The sequence below is a fragment of the Mobula hypostoma genome, chromosome 12, assembly GCF_963921235.1.
Source record: "Mobula hypostoma chromosome 12, sMobHyp1.1, whole genome shotgun sequence".
Classification (NCBI taxonomy): domain Eukaryota; kingdom Metazoa; phylum Chordata; class Chondrichthyes; order Myliobatiformes; family Myliobatidae; genus Mobula; species Mobula hypostoma.
In genome coordinates this window covers 44921329-44929084 of record NC_086108.1, presented here as the reverse complement: position 1 = coordinate 44929084, position 7756 = coordinate 44921329, and positions in this window count along the sequence as shown.

The following is a 7756-nucleotide window of genomic DNA, read 5'->3' as shown; positions in this document are numbered from 1 at the left end:
ACGACTCGCCACCGTGCAAGTCCCTGTTCCGTCAACAGGATGTGCTACCAAGGGAAAAGGGGGCAACGTGAGGGCCTTTAAAAGCATTGTTATTACTATAAATGCCAGCTTGTGTTGCCATATCATGGAGGCATGAAATAGCCTCCATGAAAGTTTTCCGGGGTTGGGGAGACGCATCCCAATACAAAGAGGCAGGGAGCGAGCACAGACAGCTTCTGAGACCACTGCCCGCAGGGAATGTTCAACTCCGTTAACCTGACTGGCCTGCAATTCAGCCTGCACCAATGGATCCGAAGTGATGACCCCAACTGAATCAGTTCACGCATATTAAAAATCATTTGGGAGTCTCCTAAATCCAATAGATGGGCTGGATGAAGATTCCTCTGGCCACGGACGCAGTCACTGGGCTAAATCCTGATACTTGGTTGTAGTGTAGTTACAAGCAGTGGTCTTGTGGTGGTAGGGACAGCCACTGCACCTTGTTCACAGGCAATACCATTCCGCCGCTCCTCTTTAACTTTTACGCAACGGAGGGGCGAACCTCGATTACATTGTCTTCGTCCCAGCCCGGATCATCATCATACCAGATTCCCCGCCCCAAGTACGTGTCCCAATCCTCCCGCGGAACCATAAATCGGGCCTCTGCAGGATCCACTGTCATGCCTGAGCCACTTTTGCATTATGGTCGCCAATCTACTTGCCACAGTAATCCGTTTGGGTTCGTGGCACTCAGTGCACTCCTAAGCCACCCGTGCCATTTCACTTAAAGCAGTGTTCTGACAACCCAAGGGGCCAGCTCGTGCTGCAGTCACTTCTTTTCCTCAGAGAGCTCAGCTATTACTATGCTGAACTTCTGCAATGCAGTTATAAAAATCCACCCTACCTGAGACAGAGAATCCTTCTTAGAGGGAAAGCTATATGCTCAAGGCACCGTGATACTACATATGGAAGCTTAACATACGACAATTCAGAAAAATACCTTCTCCCAACATCTGGGGGACCATATTTACTCAAAACATTAGCCGGTAATCCAAAACGCTCAGAATTACCTGTCCATCTGGGGACCCAATAAGTCTCAGTTATGAAATCACTCACCTCCACATTTTCCTGGACCCATCTCACAGTGCCTAAGTGTACTAGGCTGGATTGATCATACCCAAACTACTCACATGTCCAGGTGGTGCAATCGTAAGTGTACAAGCACTACAAAGTAACTTAAGCCTAGTTTATTGTCATGAAATAGATAGCACAAATAAGCCACACAAAATACTACATAGCAAGTCACAAGGATATCTGGGCTCAGGGTTCCTAGTCACCAATCAGTCATCGTCGGGGGAACTCTGATTCCAACTTGTGAAACCATCCCTCGATCCCAAGCACTGTTCATGATTCTGGTCCGGGTGAAATTCCAACAAAGCCTCATAAATAAGAGTTTCATAAGTGCAGAGTCATCAAAAGACAGACACATCCTTTGTCCTCGCCCATTAACACAGTCTGATTTCTTCCATTCAAACAACACATCATGTCCATTAACATAGTCTTATAATGGATACTCCGTGTTATTACATTCCGTAATCTCACAATGTCCATGATGCACAACATCCTTTGGGTTTACACAGTACGTTAATGTTTATGGTTAGTGATAAATCCAACTTCAGCTTCACAGGCATTCACACAAACAGACCGACAGACCCCACATGCTACGAGTTTAGAAAGAGTTAAGTTGTCATCCTACCTTAAAAATATTCAATTATTACTCTACAAATTCCATATGCTACAACCGCACAACCAGCTGAACTAGATCGCACCTGTAGGCCGCCTCATTTTAATCTAAAATTTTATCAACAACAGTGGTATCTAATCTAATCTAAGTAATTCAGAATGATACCTCAAAGAAAAGTAGGTTATACTTTGATCAGGTTTATGCTCATTTCAATGCCAGTTTAAAAACATATCGGAGTGCAGACAGCCTTGTTTTATACTGTATTTTTTCCTAAATAAACCTGTACACATCCTAAACTAATGTTTCAGTATATTGGTACACATGAAGTTTATTTGTACTTGCAAAAAATCCCGTTCACCCATTAAGCCTGTTCTTGCTGAGCCATATGGGCCCCCAGACCAACAAAACCAGAATTTTAAAAACCTCACCCTTGTTTTCAAACCCCTTTAGGGCTTTATTCCTTCCTTTCAATATGACCATCAAAATCTCTGATTTTCTTCAGTTTTTGCCTCTAGCGCATTCCAGCCTTTAATCACTTCATGGTGGTGGCTATCCAGAATTGGTCTTTCAAACATGTCAGCTTCTCTTTCAATGTTCTCAGTCATCCTTCAATGAGACAACTTTTGTTGATGACATTCTTACTAAGCACCCTGGGATATCTTTCCCTGAAATGTATGTTTGCCTTCAAAAATTAGCTCATTTGATCTGACAATGCTCAATGTATGCTATTCCATGAATTCAATACACAATGGATGTAATATATGCATTGCAAGCAGAACAAATGCTTACATTATGGAACAACCATGAGAAACATATATATATGTTAATCACACAAACCAACCTTCCCTCCATTTAATCTGTCTACACTTCCCACTGCCTCAGGAATGCAGCTAACATAATCATGGACCCATGCAACCCTCTTCCAACCATTCTACCAACCATTGGTGGTAGAATCTCAGATGGAGACAAGAGGGCATACAAGAGCGAGATAACCAGCTGGTTGAGTGGTCTTACAGCAACAACCTTGCACTCAATGTCAGTAAGATGAAAGAGTTGATTGTGGACTTCAGGAAGGGCTTACCCTCCTGAGGGAACACAAACCAATCCTCATAGAGGGATCAGAAGCGGAGAGAGTAAGCAATTCAAGTTCCTGGGCGTTAAGATCTCTGAGGATCTAATCTGGACCCAACATATTGATACAGCTATAAAGAAGGCAAGACAACAGCTATATTTCATTAGGCGTTTGAAGAGATTTGGTATGTCACCTAAAACACTCAAAAGCTTTTATAGTTGTACTGTGGAGAGCATTCTGACAGGCTGCATCACTGTCTGGTATGGGGGGGGTGCAGGGGCTACTGCACAGGACTGAAAGAAGCTAAAGAAAGTTGTAAAGTTGGTCAACTCCATCACAGGTACTAGCCTCTGTAGAATCCAAGACATCTTCAAGGAGCGGTGCCTCAGAAAGGCGGCACCTATTATTAAGGACCTCTATCACCCACAGCCTGCCCTTTTCTCATTGTTACCATGAGGAAGGAGGTACAGAAGCCTGAAGGCTCACACTCAGCGATTCAGGAACAGCTTCTTCCCCTTTGCTATCCGACTCCTAAATGGACATTGAACCCATGAACACTACCTCACTTTTTTATATATATTATTTCTGTTTTTGCACTATTTTAATCGTCATTTAATATGCATATATATACTTACTGTAATTGATTTACTTATTTAAGTTTTTCTTTCTATATTATCATGTACTGCTGCTGCTAAATTAACAAATTTCACGACACATGCCGGTGATAATAAACCTGATTCTCCCCTCCTCCATCAAGTAGAAGATATAAAAGTCTGACAGCATGAACCACCAGACTCCGGGACAGTTTCTATCCGACTAATATCAGACACTACAATTCTCTCAAATGCTAAAGGTTGAACTCATGAACTCGCAATCTACCTGGTCATGGCCCTTGTACTTGTCTATTTGCACTGCACTTTCTCTGTAACTGTAACAGTATATCCTGCATTCTGTTATCTTTTATACTACTATGACTATCATAGCAGTAAGTGACTATTGCCCAGTAGCATTTACATCCACGGTGATGAAGTACTTTCAGAGGTTGGTGTTGAAACATATCAGCTTCTGTCTGAGGAGCAACTTAGATCTGCACCAATTTGCATACTGTCACAACAGATCTACAGCAGATGCTATTTTATTGGCTCTTCACTCAAGCCTGGAACATCTGAACAGCAAAGATGCATACATCAGGATGCTCTTTATTGATTGCTGCTCAACATTCAATAAAATCATCCCCTTGAAACTAATCAAAAAGCTTCAAGAACCTTGGTCTCAATACCTCTTTGTACAATTGCATCCTCCACTTTCTCACTTGCAGATCTCAGTCAGTTTAGTTTGGCAACAACATCTCCTCCATTAGCACAGGTGCACCACAAGACTGTGTGCTCAGTCCCCTGCTCTACTCACTTTACACTTAGACTGTGTGGCTACGCACAGTTCCAATGCCATATTCAAGTCTGCTGACAACACCACTGCCATAGGCCGAATCAAAGATGGCGACGAATCAGCCTCTAGGAGGGAAATTGAAAATCTGACTTAGTGGTGCCATAACAACAACCTATCTTTCAATGTCAGTAAGACAAAGGAGCTGATTATTGACTTTGGGATAAGGAACCAGAAGTCCAACAGTCATTGCTCATTGGGTGATCAGAGGTGGAGAAGGTCAGCAATTTTAAGATGCTCGGTGTTATTATTTTGGAGGACCTGTCCTTGGCCCAGCACATAAGTACAGTTACAAAGAAAGCACAGCAGCAGCTCTTACTTCCTTAGGAGTTTGCGGAGACTCGGAATGACATCTAAAACTTTGATAAACTTCTATAGATGTGTGGTGGAGACTATATTGACCAGCTACATCACAGACTGGTATGGAAACACCAAACCCCTTGAACAGAAAATTCTACATCACGGGTAAAGCCCTCCCCACCCTTGAGCACATCTACAGGAAACGCTGTCTCGGGAAAGCAGTATCCATCAGCAGAGACCCCACTACCCAGGACATGCTTTCCTTTCACTGCTGCTATCAGGAAGAAGGTACAGGACCCTCAGGATTCACACCAGCAGGTTCAGAAACAGTTACTACCGCTCGACCACCAGGCTTTTGAACCAAAGGCAATAACTTCACTTGCCCGTCATCGAAATGTTCCCACAACCAAACGTTCACTTTTAAGAACTCTTCATCTCATCGTCTCAATATTTATTGCTTATTTATTTATTATTATTATTTCTTTCTTTTTGTATTTGCACAGTTTAATGTCTTCCGCACTGGTTGAATGCTCAAGTTGGGTGGTCTTTCATTGTTTCTTTTATGCTCATTATTCTATAGATTTATTGAGTATGTCCACAGGAAAATGAATCTCAGGATTGTATATGGTGGCATATACGTACTTTGATTATAAATTTACTTTGAACTTCTACATAATTATGGCATGATTTGTTTAAATGGTCCAGTTTAAGATGGCACTGGTGATGGTCTGGAGACGAGGCATGGGTCGTTCCACCTCACCGCTCTGCAAGGTATACTCGTCTCTGCGCTGAACTGTGGTTGTGACCTGTAACTAACAGGTTCCTGAATCAGCTGTGGTTCTGGACTCACTGTTGTTCTGAATGTTATTTGCTTACTTTTACTGTTTGCATGGTTTACATATCTTTTTCTCTGCACATTGGGTGGTTGATGGTCTTTTTTAATGGGTTCTGTTCAGTTTCTTTGTTTTGTGGCTGCCTGTAAGGAGACAAATCTCAAGGTTGAATAGTGTATGCATATTTTGATAATAAATGTACTTTGAACTTTAAATGACATGCAGAACAAAACCTTTTCACCGGATCTCAGTACATGTGATGATAAAGTAATTCAATCCAATGAACTTTGTTTATTCATCTTAAGTCAATTTATCTACAGTTTTAAATGAACACTAAAGTGTACAACAAAATGACTTTTCATATTACTTTCTTTCAAGACTTTTTTTTTGAAAATTGTTCTTCAATTCCAGACTTCAGTTCCTTGTGTGTTAAAAAAAATTGACTAATTCTACTAGCTTTTCAGAACAATTAATTCTGAAAGGATATTTTTGGTTTAAAAGTGATTTCTGATTAGTGAGACGTGATTGTAATGTTTAGTTTGCATTTCAATCTCACTTACATGAATGTTATGTTTTTGTTGTTATTCCTTAATATTTACTTTCACTTTTCATATGAGCTAGAACTTACAAAACCTTCATTTCCTGTCCATTACATATTTTTGTTTAGCTGCCCTGTCTCTGTATGCTTAAAATATAAACATGAATCCAACAGCGCAGAAGTAGTGGAATCAATTAAGGAATAAAAGCATAAACTCAAATACTGGGAATTAGAAAACAGACAGTACTCATAATATTGTTTTGTGCCAGAAATATTGTTTTGTTTATTCAGTCTACATTTTACACAAAGTCTCTTGTGTTGTTGCAGACTGAGCAAAAGAAACCAGATGAGTCTGGGCTGACCTGTGGAGGGCTGGGGAGACAGTCAGGGCTTGAGTAAGGAGAGTCTTGGTATTTTTTATGTTGTAGAGCTTTACAACACAAAGTTGGGCCCTTAGGCTCATCAGGTCCATAAAGACCTTTGAGCCCATCTACACTTTGCTCTTTGCCCACACTAGGTCAATATCCTTCAATGTCTTTCCTAGTTAAATGTCTGTCTAAATATCTTTCAAACATATGTAATGATTCTATCTGATTCTACCTCTCACAGTACATCCCACTCTTTCTCAACAAACTTTTCCCTTCAAATCCTCTAAAACTTCTTAAATTTTTGTTTTTGATGCCCTTACCAGGAGAAAAAGATTCTCACTAACTATGAAAGCAATGGTTCATAATTTGATGTACTTCTACCAAGTCACCCCTTTAACTCCTTCACTACAGCCAATCCAATCTTTACCCACAACTAAAAGTCCAGGCAACATCCCAATGAACTTCCTCTACACTCTCCCTAGCACATCCTTTCTACAGTGGGACAGCCAAAACTGTACATAATTCTTCAAGTGTCGTTTATCCAGTATTTTGCAAAGTTGCAACATAACATTTTTTATTTCATGCCCCAACCAATGAAGACGAGTAGGCCTTATACCTTCATCACCATTCTATCTGCCTGTGTTGCCACTTCTCAGGAACTACAGACTTCAACCTCAAGGTCCACATTTCATCAAAATTCCTTAGCCCATATCATTTACTGTAAATGTCTCATCCCTATTTAATTTTTCAAAATGCAACATTTTGCAATTGTTGGGTTTAAATTCAATCTGCCCTCCAATATTCCAAGAAATCCATATCATGCTGTATCCTTAGACATCTTCCCTTGCCATCTGCAATACCACCAACTTTGGTGTCATTTGCAAACTCCTATCTTTACATTCAAATCATTGAAATGTATCATCAACGATTAGGTCCCAACACAGGTCTCAGACTTCCAATCAGAAAAACATCACACTCTGCCACCTATCACTAAGCCCATTTTGGATCTAATTAGGGGGCTCACCTTGGATCCTGTGTGCCACAGCATCCTTGACCATTGTTGAGTTCTCCACGTCAACATCCAAGGAGTCACCAAATACTCGAAACATGATCAGTTACAGGGGAAAGGCTGGGCATCTTACACCAGCAAACCACTTCATGAGAAGGTCTGCAGTGCATTAAGAAGGCAGCTCTTCATCACCTTCTGAAGGACAACTGGGGATGCCAGTAAACGGCTTTTCCAACGGCACCAACATCTGGTGATTTAATAAGGAAAATGTATACATTTACAAGTTTATAGATCTAACAAATCCAGATAATTATCTTGTGACACAGACTGAAATTTGTCACTCAACTAATTTTACACTTTGGATTTAAAGAAAAGGGTCAGGCTACAATTCTGACCCGTGTGGAGTGTGTGCTCTCCCCACAACCAGCTGGGTTTCTTTGCAAATCAGGTTTCGTCTCTGTTTCCTGCTC